A 15,051-nucleotide genomic window follows, 5' to 3' on the forward strand; every position below is an offset into this window, starting at 1 on the left:
TCTAGGTGGGATGTATTAAGAAAACCATTGTATTTCTAAACTGATAGGTACTCACCCATAACAAAGTATGAAATTTGGCCATTTGCATGATGTAGATGGAGCCACAATATATTATGGTAAGCAAAATAAGCCAGTCAGAGAAAGACAAATACCATATAATTGCACTCATATATGAAATTTAAGAAACAGAACAGATGAACATAAGGAAAGTGAAAAAAAAAAGGAAGGAGGCAAGTCATAAGAGACTCTTAACTGCAGAGAACAAACTGAGGGTGGTTGGAGGGGAGGCAAGCAGAGAGATGGGCTAAATGAGTGATGGATATTAAGGAAGGCACTTGTGATGAGCATCGGGTGTTGTATGTAAGTGAGGAATCACCAAATTCTACCTCTAAAACTCATATTATACTATATGCTGCTTACTAAAATTTAAGCAAAAACTTGAAATATTAAAAAAAACCTGATAGAATAAAATAATTTGACCTCTGAGTGGAAAGAATTTAGCAATACTCTATCAAAAGGAAAAAAAAAAAAGGGCTTTATTCTCTGCATTGGTAGATACTCGACATCAGAAAACACATTGCAGATGGAACACCAAGGAGGGAAATAAGGGTAGAGAAATAATCTGGCGTAGGTTGTAGAATCACTACATGCTAGACAATTCTAGATTTAGCTATAGAATTCTAGTATACCTTTCTATTTTGGACTCTTTCCCCCCTGGATTTTTGTAACAGAGTCAAAGAAAGTATCTCCACCAATTTAAGATCAGTCAACTTAAGATTGTTCTAAGTTCTAGCAGTGACTATGAGTGATACTGCGTTCAATGATTCACATCCCTGAAATGACATATGCCTCAGGATCCTTTGTACTGTGGCTTGTGTCTGGTTCATAATGGTAGTTGGTACAACAATGAACCTTCTGGCAAAGTATCTTACTGTATTCTTGAAATCTTGCTATGATCGACTTATTTTATATTATATATGTCATATATATGAAATCTATATACCTATATAACCATAAATATATGCTTGAAAAATATTGCCTGTATCTCAAATTGAAAGGATGGAAAATTAGGACTTGCTGAAATTCTATACAGGTTGGTTTCTCCAGGAAGAAGACTTTGAGATGCAGATTTGTCTGAAGGAACTTTATTATGGAGTGCTTTCAGAATTAACACCTGTGGGGAGAGAGAAGGAAAAAGGATTGGGCAGAGGATGAAATTGAAATACAATGTAGTCACAGCAAAGGCCTTAGCTAATCCTTTAAGGAGTCCTCAAACTAGGAAGACCCTGCAGACCATGGAAGCAAAAAGGATATTTTGCCAAATTTAACTATATTGAAACTCATTAGATAACATGTGACTACTCCAGCATTCAAACAGTATTTGGGCTTGGCATCACTGATCTAGGTCCCTGGAATATTCTAAATTGCCCAATTACAATTTGGAATTCCCTTCTGTTGTGATCCCAGAAATTGCATGAAATTTGATTGTCCTTTTATAATAGTGTTTTAATAACATTTTTCCATTCTTTCATACTAGAACTTCTGTTGCAAAGGCTATAATGATATATTCAAGCATATTTCTCTACTGCTCAAGACAGAATCATGGGCGTCATTGTGGATATCGGTTTCTTCCTCACAACACACTCCAGATCTTTTATTTGTTGTTTATTTATTTATTTATTTATTTATTTATTTATTTATTTTTAAGATTTTATTTATTTATTCATGAGAGAGACACAGAGAGATAAAGGCAGAGACACAGGCAGAGGGAGAAGCAGGTTCCATGCAGGGAGCCCAACGTGGGACTCGATCCCAGGTCTCCAGGATCAGACCCTGGGTTGAAGGCGATGCTAAACCGCTGAATCACCTGGGCTGCCCCAAACGCTCCAGATCTTTAAAAATGTCCGACCCTTTCAATTTTAACACCTTAATTTCTCTTAATTTTCCCTTTTCTTCATCCCTTATTACTATTTCCTTAATTCAAGTCATTATTTTTTTCTTGTCTGGTTTACTGATAATTTCCTCACTGATTTCCAGATGTGACTCTTTCTGGGTGTACCCAAGTGGGAGTATTGTGATAGATTGTTCAGTTGGAGGTTTTTAAAAAAAACTTATTTTATAGAGGTTTTGGAAAAACAAAAACAAAAACAAATAAACAAATACTCCCCTGATGTGTCATTACACATGCTTCTTTCAATAGCTCTTAGATGGCAACATAGATTATACATACATACACACACACATGCAGAGCTATTATGTTCTGATATCTAAAAACACTAGACTTTAGAGATTTAGTTGAGAATGCTGATCTTTCCTCAAAAGTTAATAATGGCCCTGCAAAATTAGTATTAAGGATTAACATGCTTTCAATAGTTAATTCCTTTATAATTATGGTATTTAACTATTGAATCTTGTAATTGATCTTTGGGCAATTTTGATAATACTATAATCTTATTGGTGAAGTCAAATATGATTTTAAAAGAGGAATAACTATATTGAGATCTTCAGACACATTTTCAGTTATGCTAATAATTCTATCAAAAGTGAGCTTGTCCAGTTCTGGTTCTATCTGTGAATCAACAACTAGTTTTATAAATTAAATATCTCCTGATACTAAAAAATCTCAAAGCAAGGACTACTGATGGAATAACAATAATGGAAAAGAGGCTAATTATAAGTGAGAAGTTCCTTTTAAAAATCCTAGTTTAGACATATATGGTATCTGCTTTAGCTTTATCTCTCCTTCCCTAGGAGGTAACCAAAGAAACTCCAACTGTGTATTTATATTTTAAATCAGGAAAACTGTTGGGAACTGGCAAGACGAAAACTGTTTATCCCCATAAAGGAGGGACATCCACACCTCACAGTGCTGTGCATGGATGAAGGCAGGATTTGTGGAAATTAGCATTATAAAAATATAGTGTTATATTTTGCATTATTAGGCTCAAGATGTAAATGCTTTGTGAAGGAAAAAAATGAAATGGAGGGGGTTAAAATGGATGAATCGGGTGATGCGGAAGAGGGTTTTGTGTTATCAAACTTTCATAGTGAAATACAAAACTAGTCTAATGGAGATATGATACTGGTTGCTATGTTAGAGTCCCACTGTTCTCTAGCACTACCGTGAGCAGAGTAGATTTTGTTTTATTTGTTCTGCAGAGTATCTATTATATTGACATGAACAGATGTGCACAGTAGATGATTACAGTTTGATGAGCTGAACTGAATCTCTGCAATCAGGCTCCCAGGGATCTCTCTAACATGTCCAAAAGGTCAAAAGGTGTTAGATTCATATATGCACATTGTATGTGTGGATGGGTGGGAGTGTGAGAGCAGGGAGGGACTGCTGTTTAAAGACAGAAAGCCTCCTGAAAAAGTGAATGGGACAAATTAAACATACAATTTAGAATCTTCATTAAAAATAAAACAGCTTTCAGTAAGTGCCTGGAAACTTCTATTTTTTTCTGAAATATTATAATAGTTGTTCCATATACATGACAGGCTACAGCCTTTCTACCAACTCCCTCAAAATTGGGACAGGAAAAAAAAACAACAACAAAATCCATTAAAGCACAAAATTTCAAAATATATATTTTGTGAAAAGCCAAACAAAAACATTAAACACAATGAAACCTAACAAAATATGAGAGAAATACCCAGAACATAATCGAAGCAAGTGCATGTTTCAAATGTATAGGATATGAACTAGCATTTGACATTGATTGGAAGCAAAATGTGTATAATTCATTGTAAAAAAATGACTTGTTTCCTTTCCGGGACAGTCGAAATTGAGGAACAGCCCTTTCTGTCCAAGATTAACTTTTACACAGAACAATAAAGCTGACAAAACTCCTGGTGTATACAAATTCATTTTCAGATTTAAAACAAATCTGAAACATTCCATTATTTCATGATCAACTCTAAATACTTTCTTTTAAACATAGCTTTTAGATTATTTAAATTTCTCACATTATTGTTATCTAATATCTACAATTATTTTAATGATTCTTAATTGTTTTTCATTTTCCTTTTGGAGTTTTAATTATTATTAAGTTCTTGGGTTAAATTCCTGTAAAACAAGTTATCATTGTAAGAGATAAAAACACTGAACCTCACACATATTAAACGGTTTCCCTAAGGGATGACAGCAAGTCTCCTGCAGACCAAAAATGAATGTTTACAGCCTTTATCATCATCACCTGCTGAGTTTATCCTTTTTCTATCTGCGTGAAGAATACTTGATGGCATTACCATATAATTTATGATTTTGAGAAAGTTTGTTTCTCACTTATCCTTTCAGATATTTTGTCTCTTTTATTCTCAGCACATGGTATTCTTCATCCATTTAGATTTCTTAGGAAGCATTGAACAGGGAGTGGAGGTTGTGAAAAAAGAAAACCAAAGATGAGCAATTCATGTATCCTGGGCACTTTCGGAAGAGTAGTTGCCTCAATACCCATTATTTTACATAAAGGCTTCAAAAGGACGGAGTGATTTTTAGAACATAATGGGATTATCATCTTCATTCCCCCCAATCCATGATTATTATTTTTTAAATTTTTGCTAAATGAAAAAGAGCAACTGATGTCTATGTCAATCAGTGTATTCAGTGCTATACAAATATATTAATTAATTCACTCATTTATTTGGCCAACAGTTGTTGAGTATCTATTATCAAGAATGGTTCTTTTATTTTTTTTTAAGATTTTTATTTATTTATTCATGAGAGACAGAGAGAGAGAGGCAGAGACACCGACAGAGGGAGAAGTAGGCTCTTCACAGGGAGCCCAATGTGGGACTCGATCCCATGACCAGGATCACGCCCTGAGCCAAAGGCAGACACTCAACCGCTGAGCCACCCAGGTGTCCCTTAGGAATGGTTCTTACCATTGAAAGGCTCACACTCTATGGGAGAGAAAGACTATGCAGAAAAATTATAAAACAAGTACAATATAATAATATTCTTTAGGAGATTAGAAAAGGGCTATGCAACCTAGACTCAGACTTTAAGAAAGATAAAGGATAAAGCCAGGTAAAGAAACTGAAAAAGAATGACCTCCCTAAATATCAAGACCAAATGCTTCCATAAACAAGTTTCAAACAGCAGAAAAAAATTAATTAAAGTCTAAAAAGTAATATTTCAAGATAGATGCAAAATTACAAAGTAAGATGCTCAGCACTCAATTCTAAAAATATACTAAAATATCAATATATAAGTACCAAAGAGCCTTCATTCTAGAAATGCATGACAACTCAACATAAAAAATACCTCAATAAATGTCACAGAGTAGACCAAAAGAAAAATGAATATGATCTTTTAAATTATTAATAATAACATTAGTTTTGTTTTGTTTTTTACTTACGATATAGTACTATTTCCTCCATTTTCCAGACGAGGAAATTGCAACATATAAGGTTTAGTTGGAATTATTTATTTGGAATTATATTTAATTTTTGAGCTGTGATAATAGTAATGTGATTATGTAAAACAATGAGTCCTTTTACTAATACCAAAATATTGGCATATATAAAATAATATGATTTCTGGAATTTGCTTCAAAATAAAATGGGTGATTTGGACCTAGATGAGGGCACAAATGAAACAAAAGTAGCCATTAGTTGATAACTGCTGATTCCAGGTAATAAATAAACAGGCATTCATTTTACTATTCTCTCTACTTTTGATTATGTTTGCTGTTTTTTCTAATAAAAAAAGTTTTAGAAAAAAAATTACTTGTCTTAGAAATAAGCTTTTTTAATTTTTTTTAATTTTTATTTATTTATGATAGTCACAGAGAGAGAGAGTGAGAGAGGGAGAGACACAGGCAGAAGGAGAAGCAGGCTCCATGCACCGGGAGCCCGACGTGGGATTCAATCCCGGGTCTCCAGGATCGCGCTCTGGGCCAAAGGCGGGTGCCAAACCGCTCTGCCACCCAGGGATCCCTAGAAATAAGCTTTTATAGGACCCAGGTGAAGAGAAGTTTAGAATTCCAGTAATGGACACTAACAAGTTGAATAAATTGAGAAATAAAAACAACTTTGCTAGAATGAGAATGTTAATAAAAAATATCTGAAAATTAATATAAAAGATTTAACAATTATAAGGGCGCCTGGGTGGCTCAGTCATTTAAGAGTCTGCCTTTGGCTTAAGTCATGATCTTAGGGTTTTGGGATGAAGCCCAGCATTGGGCTCCCTGCTCAGTGGGGAGCCTGCTTCTCCTTCTCTTTCTGCCCACCATGTTAATGCTTTCCCTCATGCTCATGTTCTCACTCTCAAATAAATAAGTAAAAAATCTTTTTAAAAAAGGATGTAACAATTATAATCTTAGCAAGTCTTTTCATCCAAGGATGTTTAAAGTATTAAATGTTTAAAGTTTAAAACAGAAAATAATAAATATGTGAAAAAATCCACAAATAAAGCAATAAAGACGTATTTATGATAATACACGTTATGCTTTGCTATAAACCAGTATTAATTAAAATTAAAACACTTAAACCTATTAGATAGATTATTGGAATAGCAGAACCAGGAAAATGTTCAAGAAATGAAGATAATCTACTCTATGATAAAAGTAGCATTTCAAGTAATCATAAAAAGAATGGATTATATTCATTAATGATTCCAGGAAAATTGGATAATCAGTGAAGTAAAAGTTAGATGAGATTCCTACACAATCTTTTCTCTAAAATAAACTTTAGATAAACGAAAGGCAGTATTAATAAAAAGCTATGAACATATTAGAAGAATATTGATAATTATTTATGGAATCTTTATTGGAGTAGATATTTGTAAATATGGAAACAAAGTCAGAAAACATGGGATTCCTGGGTGGCTCAGGGGTTGAGCCTCTGCATTTGGCTCAGGGCATGATCCTGGAGTCCTGGGATCCAGTCCCACATAGGACTCCCTGTGGGGAGCCTGTTTCTCCCTCTGCATTTGTCTCTGTCTCTCTCTCTGTTTCTGTCCATCATGAATAAATAAATAAAATCTTTAAAAAATAAAAAGCCAGAAAACACGAAGTTATAGCAAGTAGCTTTGAAAACCTAAACATTTAAAACTTTTGTAAAACACAGAAAAATATCAATTAAAAAATTCAAAAGACAATGTGGAAAATAATTTTTATATTAATATACAGACATTAATTTCCTACAGGATTTTTAGGTAGTATAAAAATTAATGTAAGGAAAAATGCTTTTATAAATACCAATAAAGGGGTTTTACTCCTGGAAAGGTATCTAACACTCAAGGAAACTCCTGCTATTTGTTTTGTAGCAGGAATAAAGCATTGTTTTAATAGAGTACCAACTGGGTTGCTGAAATAAGGGAAATCTCAAACACAGAATACCCCATTTCCTATACCAATAAATTTCCTAAAAAGGTAAAACAAAAATAAAAACAAGAAAGGATTGAAACTGATGTTGAATGCTTTGAATTGAGACAAAATGAACAAATAGGGTGGTTCTGTAGGAAAATGCTTATAGCAGCACAAAAATCCTGAAACTCTTTCAGGATAGCTTACCTATCATAGTGTTAATATTTTAGCTCATTTCTCCCAATTATTAATAGATCAGGCAGATACAATATTCATAAATATATGTATTATGAACAATGTAATTAATAAGCTTGATTAAATAAACATATGTAGATCTCGACATCCAACAATTGGAAAATGAACATTCTTTCAAGCACAGACATCACTGGAGTGAGTACTTCAGGAAAAAGGTGTTGGTGGAAGACTCTTTCCTACTGCTGCTTTATGTATTTGTAGCTAAAAGAAGGGCCAAGAAATGTCTATGTAATTATGTATTCAATAACACTTCCTGATCAAAGAAATGGGGTAACTACAGCCACGGTGTCCAGTACAGTAGACACTAGTCACATATGGCTATTGAGCACTTAAAATGAGGTTAGTCCTGACTGAGTTGTGTTTTGGAGATAAAATATACACTAGATTTTGAAGACAGGAGAAAAAGTGTAAAATATTACCAACTTTCATATTGCTTTCATGTCAAAAAGATAATATCTTAAATATATATTAAAATTAACTTCACCTGTGTCTTTTTACTGTTTTTTTTTTTTAATGAAGCTACTAGAAAATTTTAAGTTACACGTGTGGCTTGCATTACATATCTATTGGAGAATTTAGTGCTGATCTGGAACTTCGTCAAATTCAGACCAGCTAAGCCAGCATTTTGCTAAGCTGCAAAATTGAGAGAGAAGATGAAACTCCACGTCCAATCAACTTTTTCTGAAAGACTTAAATAAATGAAGAGTGATATTATTCTTACAGATAGGAAGCTCAAAATCATGTATAAATATCAATTTTCCTGCAATTTATCTGAATTCAGTGCAATTTCAACCAAAATCCCAATGGGCCTTTTCATGAATCTTGACAAACTAATTCTAAAATATATGTGAAGAGGCAAAAAAAAAAAAAAAAAAAAAAAAGGCTAAAACATTTCTGAGGAAGAAGAGTAAGGGATGTGCATGTGCCCTGCCAGCCCTGCCAGATATCAAGGCATATCATAAGGCTATAATGATAAAGTCAATATGAAACTGGCACAGGAATTGAAAAATATTGACTAAAGGAACAAAATGAAGATCTGGGAAATAGACTTGTATTTTACAACTTGATATATTACAAAAGTGGGATTGAAGATCATTGTGGGATGGAGGGACTATCAATAAAAGTGATTGAGCAATTAATTGCCCACAAAAAAAATCGGATCCTTAAATTGAATTCTTACTTTCCACCATACACAAAAGTCAATTCCAGATGAGCCGAGGACTTAAAAATTCAAGGAGAATCTCTGAGGCCTTAGAAGAAAATAAGGAATAATATTTATTTTTGTTCCAAATTTGATCTAGGGAAAGGTACCTTAAATTAAGATACAGACTAAACATTAAGAAATGTATAAATTCCACTGTTTGTTAATTGAAAACTTCAACAAAAGACAGCCTAGAGATAGTGAAAAGGCAAGACACAAACTGAGAAATGTTTACAGTACATGCAATTTACAAGGGATTAACACTTCCAAATCAATTAGAAAAGGACAAAACTCAATAGAAAATTAGGTAAAAGACACAAACAGGCATCTCAGAGAGGACGAAACATGATGAGAGAACAAACACATGAAAAAATGTTTAACCTCATTAGCAATAAGGGAAATACAAATTACCATTTTAAACCCATTGACATGATTTTATTCCCATAGATATTAATTCTCACAACAATTAAGAAGTCAGACAAATCTGGGTATTAGAGAGGAAATGAATCAACCAATTTCTGGTATAAGTATAAATATAAGGCACACGCTAACATTATTTTAAGAGGTTGAACATTTCCGTAAGCTATGATCTAACAATTTCACTTCCATGTAAACATGTTAGATGCTTTCTTTGGTCAAGTGCCAAGAGATAGCTATGGAAATGTGATTGAGGGGGTGTGGGGTGAGATGAATTGGCAGAACATGGAGGATTTTTCAGTCAGTAAAAACACTCTGCAGAATACCATAATGAAAGTTACGTATCATTATACATGTGTCCAAATTCATAGAATGTATAACACCAAGAATGAACCCTAATGTAAACTGTGGACTTTGGGTAATATGATATGTCAGTGTAGGTTCTCTGATGGTAACAAATGTACCCTGAGGTGGGAGATGTTGATACTAGGGGAAGGTATGCATGTGTAGGGGAAGGGAGTATATAGGGAAATCTCTGTACTTTCCTCTCAATTCTGCTGTAAAACCAAAACTGCTTTAAAAAATAAATTCTTAAAACATCTCTGGCAAAACTAATGTAATAGAAAATAAGAAAATGAAAGGAAGAAGGAAAGAAGGAAGGAAGGAAGGAGGAGATGGGGAAGAAAGTAAGGGTAGGAGAAAGTAAAGAGAAGGGGATTGTAAGAATGGAAGGATGGGGGAGAGAGGTAGAAAAGAAAGAAAAGACAGATGAAGGGAAAGAGGAAGAAAGAAAGACTTCAAATATACAGAAAAATAGATAAATAGAATGATTTATTCACCTACTCAGATATTTTGCAAATGGAAATGGATGAAATAAACCTATATGTCACAATATGCATAAATAAGCAATCTAAGAAATCTACTTACAGTATGATGTTATGTTTACAAAGGTCTGAAAGAAAGGAAGCTGATAGTGTTTCTGAATCAATACATAAGTAGTGAAAAATGTAAAGATACACTAAGAAGGGTATAAGTAACACTTATATTGTAGTCACTTTTGTGCAGGAGTGGGTAAGGAGGAGCACACAGGTAGCATGGTGTTGTAAGACTTTACTTCTTAAGTTGGATAGTGGGTTCATGGAGTTTCACTTTATGATTGTGTTTTAGTTTTCACAGTTATGTTACATTAATTCTTTTCCACATATCAAATACTATTACATTAAAAACAAGTAAATATACAACCATACAAACAAATGGTAGTTGAGGAGAAAGATGGCAGTTGTTTTTTCTTTGGAAACTTCCCTTTACTCCTTGACTATCCTCTTCTTCCTTCCTCTTCCACATCTGCATTCTAGAGCCATATTTACTTCAGATTTCTCTTTGGCTCACTGAGCCAGTTAGTACAAAACAATTCATGAGATTATTCAAATCTATGCTCAGAGTGGTGCCTGGCTCCTCATTACTGGATGTACATCAGATTAAAAACAATCAATGAGTTCCTGTTCCAGACTGTGGAAATATTGCAAATGATAATTCTATGAAAATTTCTCAAGCTGAACACCCACCTATTTGGTTCCAAATTGCATAAGTCATCTGGAAAGCAGATTTTGTTCCAGCTTTCAAGAAACAGCACGGTCCGACATATCTGCAGGGAAATTGGATTTTTCATAATATGTTCTTAAGAGAAAGCAGTAAAAAGAGCTTCATAAAACAGAAGCAAAATGCATATGTGCCTTTCTGAAAATGTTGTAAAAGCTGACGATGATATTTCTCTTCTGGGCATTAGATCAATCTCATGCATAAACTCTGAAATAGAAAGAGACTTACTAAAGAAATAGATCATTGAATGTCTAAAAGCATTTGTGTTACGGGACGAGTAGAAAAATAGAGAATATTTTCTGTCTCTGCAATACAACAGAGGCATTTTAGATGGGAAATATATATTGCTTATAGTCAAAATCCTTTGGGAAATACAAACTCAAATATATAAGAAAAAAAATAAAGAATAGCAAAAGCTTCCAACCTTATTAATGTAAGAATTAAAAAAGGGACAATCCTAGATAGTGTGCTGGGGGAACACTTTTGGCCCAATGATTCTTTCTACTTGTAGGTGCTTTGTTTCATCTTCAGAAAAGTTCAAAGTGTGTTAGGTAAGATTGAATGTATCTCTTTGGCATTGGTATATTATTCGGAGAATGATACCACAGTTGCAGTTGAGGTCACAGAAATATGTCTGTGGTATTGATTTGGTGAATGGATCAAAATTAACGCCTATATTTTCTAAATATTTACTTCAAGCTATATGGCATTTCTGACTTTTGTGAAGATCATTCAGTTTTCTTGTTCTTTGCTATATCCTAACAAGTGTGACCTTCCTTACATTCTTTAGAAGATAGCAAGAGCAAAGCTAGAAGCAGACTAAGAGGTGAGAGCCATCTTTCAATGTTGGAGATTATAATTTACATATACTTGGTTTACTAATTGTTTTATTTAAATACAATTTAACTTTTCTTTTTTTAAATTTTATTTATTTATTCATGAGAGACAGACAGAGAGAGAGAGAGAGAGAGAGAGAGGCAGAGACACACTCCATGCAGGGAGCCCGACATGGGACTCGAACCCGGGTCTCCAAGATCACACTGTTGGCTGAAGGCAGTGCTAAACCGCTGAGCCACCCAGGCTGCCCTTTTCTTTGTTTTTTATTTCAGATTTTATAGGGAAACAAGATTTTAATCTTAAGTAATCACTTCTCCCTGAGAGGAAGTTTAGCCTAATGGTCAAGAGTAAAGACTAGAATCACATAGCAATGATTTTTAATGGAAATACTTTTATTAGAATAATGTTATACATAAAATTATAACTCTAATTAAATACATCTCTCCATCCATTCGCTGTCTATGCTTACACAGCTGAAGGTGATTGGAAATAAACACATACCCATTCTGACTACTTACTTAGAAATTGTGACTAAACTTCTTTGCATCCTAAAATGCTGCATGATTGTCACACTACATTTTCCTGGCTCATTCATTCAGGCACTGCCCAAGGTGATTCATGTCTTTCCATCTCTCCTCAAAATCTCCATCTCTATTAAGCTTGCCTGATTTAACAAATGGAACAAGATGCCCAGGTAAATTTGAATAATTTCTCAGCACTATCCAAATGTACTTTGAGATAATAGAAGCACTGGTCACAGTTTTTTTTTTTTTAATATTTTATTTATTTATTCATGAGAGAGAGAGAGAGAGAGAAAAAGAGAGAGAGAGAGAGGCAGAAACACAGGCAGAGGGAGAAGCAGGCTCCATGCAGGGAGCCCGACGTGGGACTCCATCCCGGGTCTCCAGGATCACACTCTGGGTGGAAGGCAGTGCTAAACCACTGAGCCACCCGGGCTGCCTTGGTCATAGTTTTACTAGAGAATTACTTGTTGCTTATCTGAAATATAACTCTGCTTTTAAAGAATATTTTTCCTGATGATTTGGCTCTTCTAAACAGTTCTTTGCTCACAGAATTTGTTTATAAAATCCCTTGCAGTCCATATTCCATTTACATTGTAAAATAGCTTCTACAGTGATCCCATCCAACTTATTTTGTCTTTTTGTTCACTGAAAACATATTCATGAAAAAATACATTCATCATTAGCAATATAAGCCAGTATACAATCATGTACTGGCATAAAGTTACCAAGTCTCAGAATTGCCCTTCAAATTTGATTTATTGGAATACATAGTACCATCTTTCCTGGCATGACTTGCTTAACCATTCTTTAGGATTAAGTAGTATCTCTTGATGAATGACTTTTCAAATCCTGGACCCTAAATAGAAAGAGTATTTCTTCAATTTTCATCCTCTTATTTTTCAACACTGCATATGTTTTCACTTTTTCCCATGTAATATTCATGTAAAAGAATCAAATTCTTCAAGGTATGAAGTACATTTCAAAAGGTAATAATGGAACATGCCATCATAAGTATACATTTAAAGATGGAGTTCCTGTTCCATTCATGGTAATATTCTCCTTTTAAAAAACAGATTGACACACAGGGATAAATTTTTCATTAGTTCTCTCTTTAACACATTCCACAGTTTTCTTTAAGTAATGAAGTAGTCCAATAACCCTATTTGCTCTTCTTTCAATTTGTATAATCCTATTGCTAAAGATATATTGAAAATGATGAACAAGAAATAAGTAGAAACCACTCAATGGGTTATTTAAAAAGTCAACAAGAATTTTGGGGGCCTCTTCTATAGAATTAAAGTTTAATTTCAGTGCTTCAAATAAATTGGAGATCTCAACTGTATTTGTTAAAGAAAGTCAATGGGCTTTTGAATGTAGGAGAACTGAAGGATACTGAATTGCAACAAAATTTTAAAAATCCTTTACTCACTCAGTTTTACAGGGAATACTGAAATTAGAGAATAATTTTATGGAACCACTTTATTGTTATCATAAAGGATATGGCATGCTCTTTGAGCAACACCGTGTAGTACATGGGCAGAAGAGTTCACACTTTCCAAAGAATTATTTGTGCTTGGCTTCAACTTTGAATAAATATCATTTGCACTTTACAAAGACATTTACCAAAATTTGTATTTTTATTCTATCAAGAGAAGTACATTTTTTCTCATTACGCTGTAACTCAAAAAGAGAGTCTCTGCAAAAATTTATAGTTTTTGAAGTCTCAAATGAATTTTGTTCTCCAGAGCCTCATATAAGGAAGACATCTTTATAAGAAAAGTATTACATAAGCAAAAGAAATTATTTTCTGTGGGGTTGCCTGGGTGGCTCAGTGGTTGAGCGCCTGCCTTTAGCCCGGGGCATGATCCTGAAGTCCTGGGATCGAGTCCCACATCAGGCTCCTTGCATGGAGTCTGCTTCTCTCTCTTCTTGTGTCTCTGCCTCTCTCTCTGTCTCTACCATGAATAAATAAATAAAATATTAAAAAAGAATTTTTTTCTGCATTGTGATTATTTACACCATGGTTATTATGTAATATGATGAAGCAATTAGGTCTTTGATAATCTTTGTAATAGTGGATATAGCCATTTTAAAACTTGTGGTAGATTTAGTTCTGGAACTTGAAAATTTGGTCACAATTTTAAAATCATAAAATACTTTTGGTAGCTGTACATTCAAAAGACATTTGAGCTGGCTGATGATATTTGATGTGGAAGGCCATTATAATAACTACTACAATTATTTTTTCTTCATATGAATTTCACTTAAAACAAAAATTTTGTTATTTTATCATTATTTTGGTACTAGTTGAGAAAATCATACATCTCTTATGTCAATATGCTTGTTCATACCTGACTTTCCACCACTTCAAATATTTAATGAATAATTGCATTGTACACAAAGACCTCTAAAAGGACTATTTACTTATTTAGTGAATACTCACTATTAAGAAAATTTTTCACTATTATTAGATCTGTGATTTGACATTTTGAGGCTACATTTGAAAAGTACATACTAGAAATCACCACAAAAAATGGAAAAAATTGAATTTGATAATCTCACAGCAGTCTTATTGCTTTCACCATCCACAAGTCTCAACTTAGAAGTAACCATAAACAGGTCTTAAGTCTCTATGTTTAGAGGATAATAGGACTTTCAATAGTGTTCGTGTGATCACTGTAATAAGGCTGATATTGACCTGTTGCCTTTCAGAAACTCAGAAAGTGACTGAGGCACTTTCTGATTAGCTAATGTTTAGAAGTGTAGAATTGTTACTGATTGGCTGCCTTTCAAGACTGGAGTTTTATTATTGATTGGCTGACTTTCAGAAGTCATAATTACTTGAGTAGGGATGCTGTTGATCCGCTGACTTTCAAAAATCTGAAGTTATCTCTAATGGTGTTTA

The 15,051-nt window shown here is 33.7% G+C and overlaps 1 long non-coding RNA gene across 1 annotated transcript in view; it reads right to left on the reverse strand.

The window, feature by feature from the left end:
• Positions 1 to 626: 626 nt before the first annotated feature.
• LOC144324675 (uncharacterized) overlaps positions 627 to 15,051 on the reverse strand; it is a 32,253-nt gene continuing 17,828 nt past the window's right edge. The window contains exons 3-4 of the long non-coding RNA XR_013390100.1: positions 10,752 to 10,831; positions 627 to 1,174 (exon numbers count right to left, since the gene is read on the reverse strand). This is a non-coding gene — a long non-coding RNA (uncharacterized LOC144324675). The remainder of the gene's footprint in view (positions 1,175 to 10,751; positions 10,832 to 15,051) is intronic.

The sequence above is a fragment of the Canis aureus genome, chromosome 12 (assembly GCF_053574225.1).
Source record: "Canis aureus isolate CA01 chromosome 12, VMU_Caureus_v.1.0, whole genome shotgun sequence".
Taxonomy (NCBI): domain Eukaryota; kingdom Metazoa; phylum Chordata; class Mammalia; order Carnivora; family Canidae; genus Canis; species Canis aureus.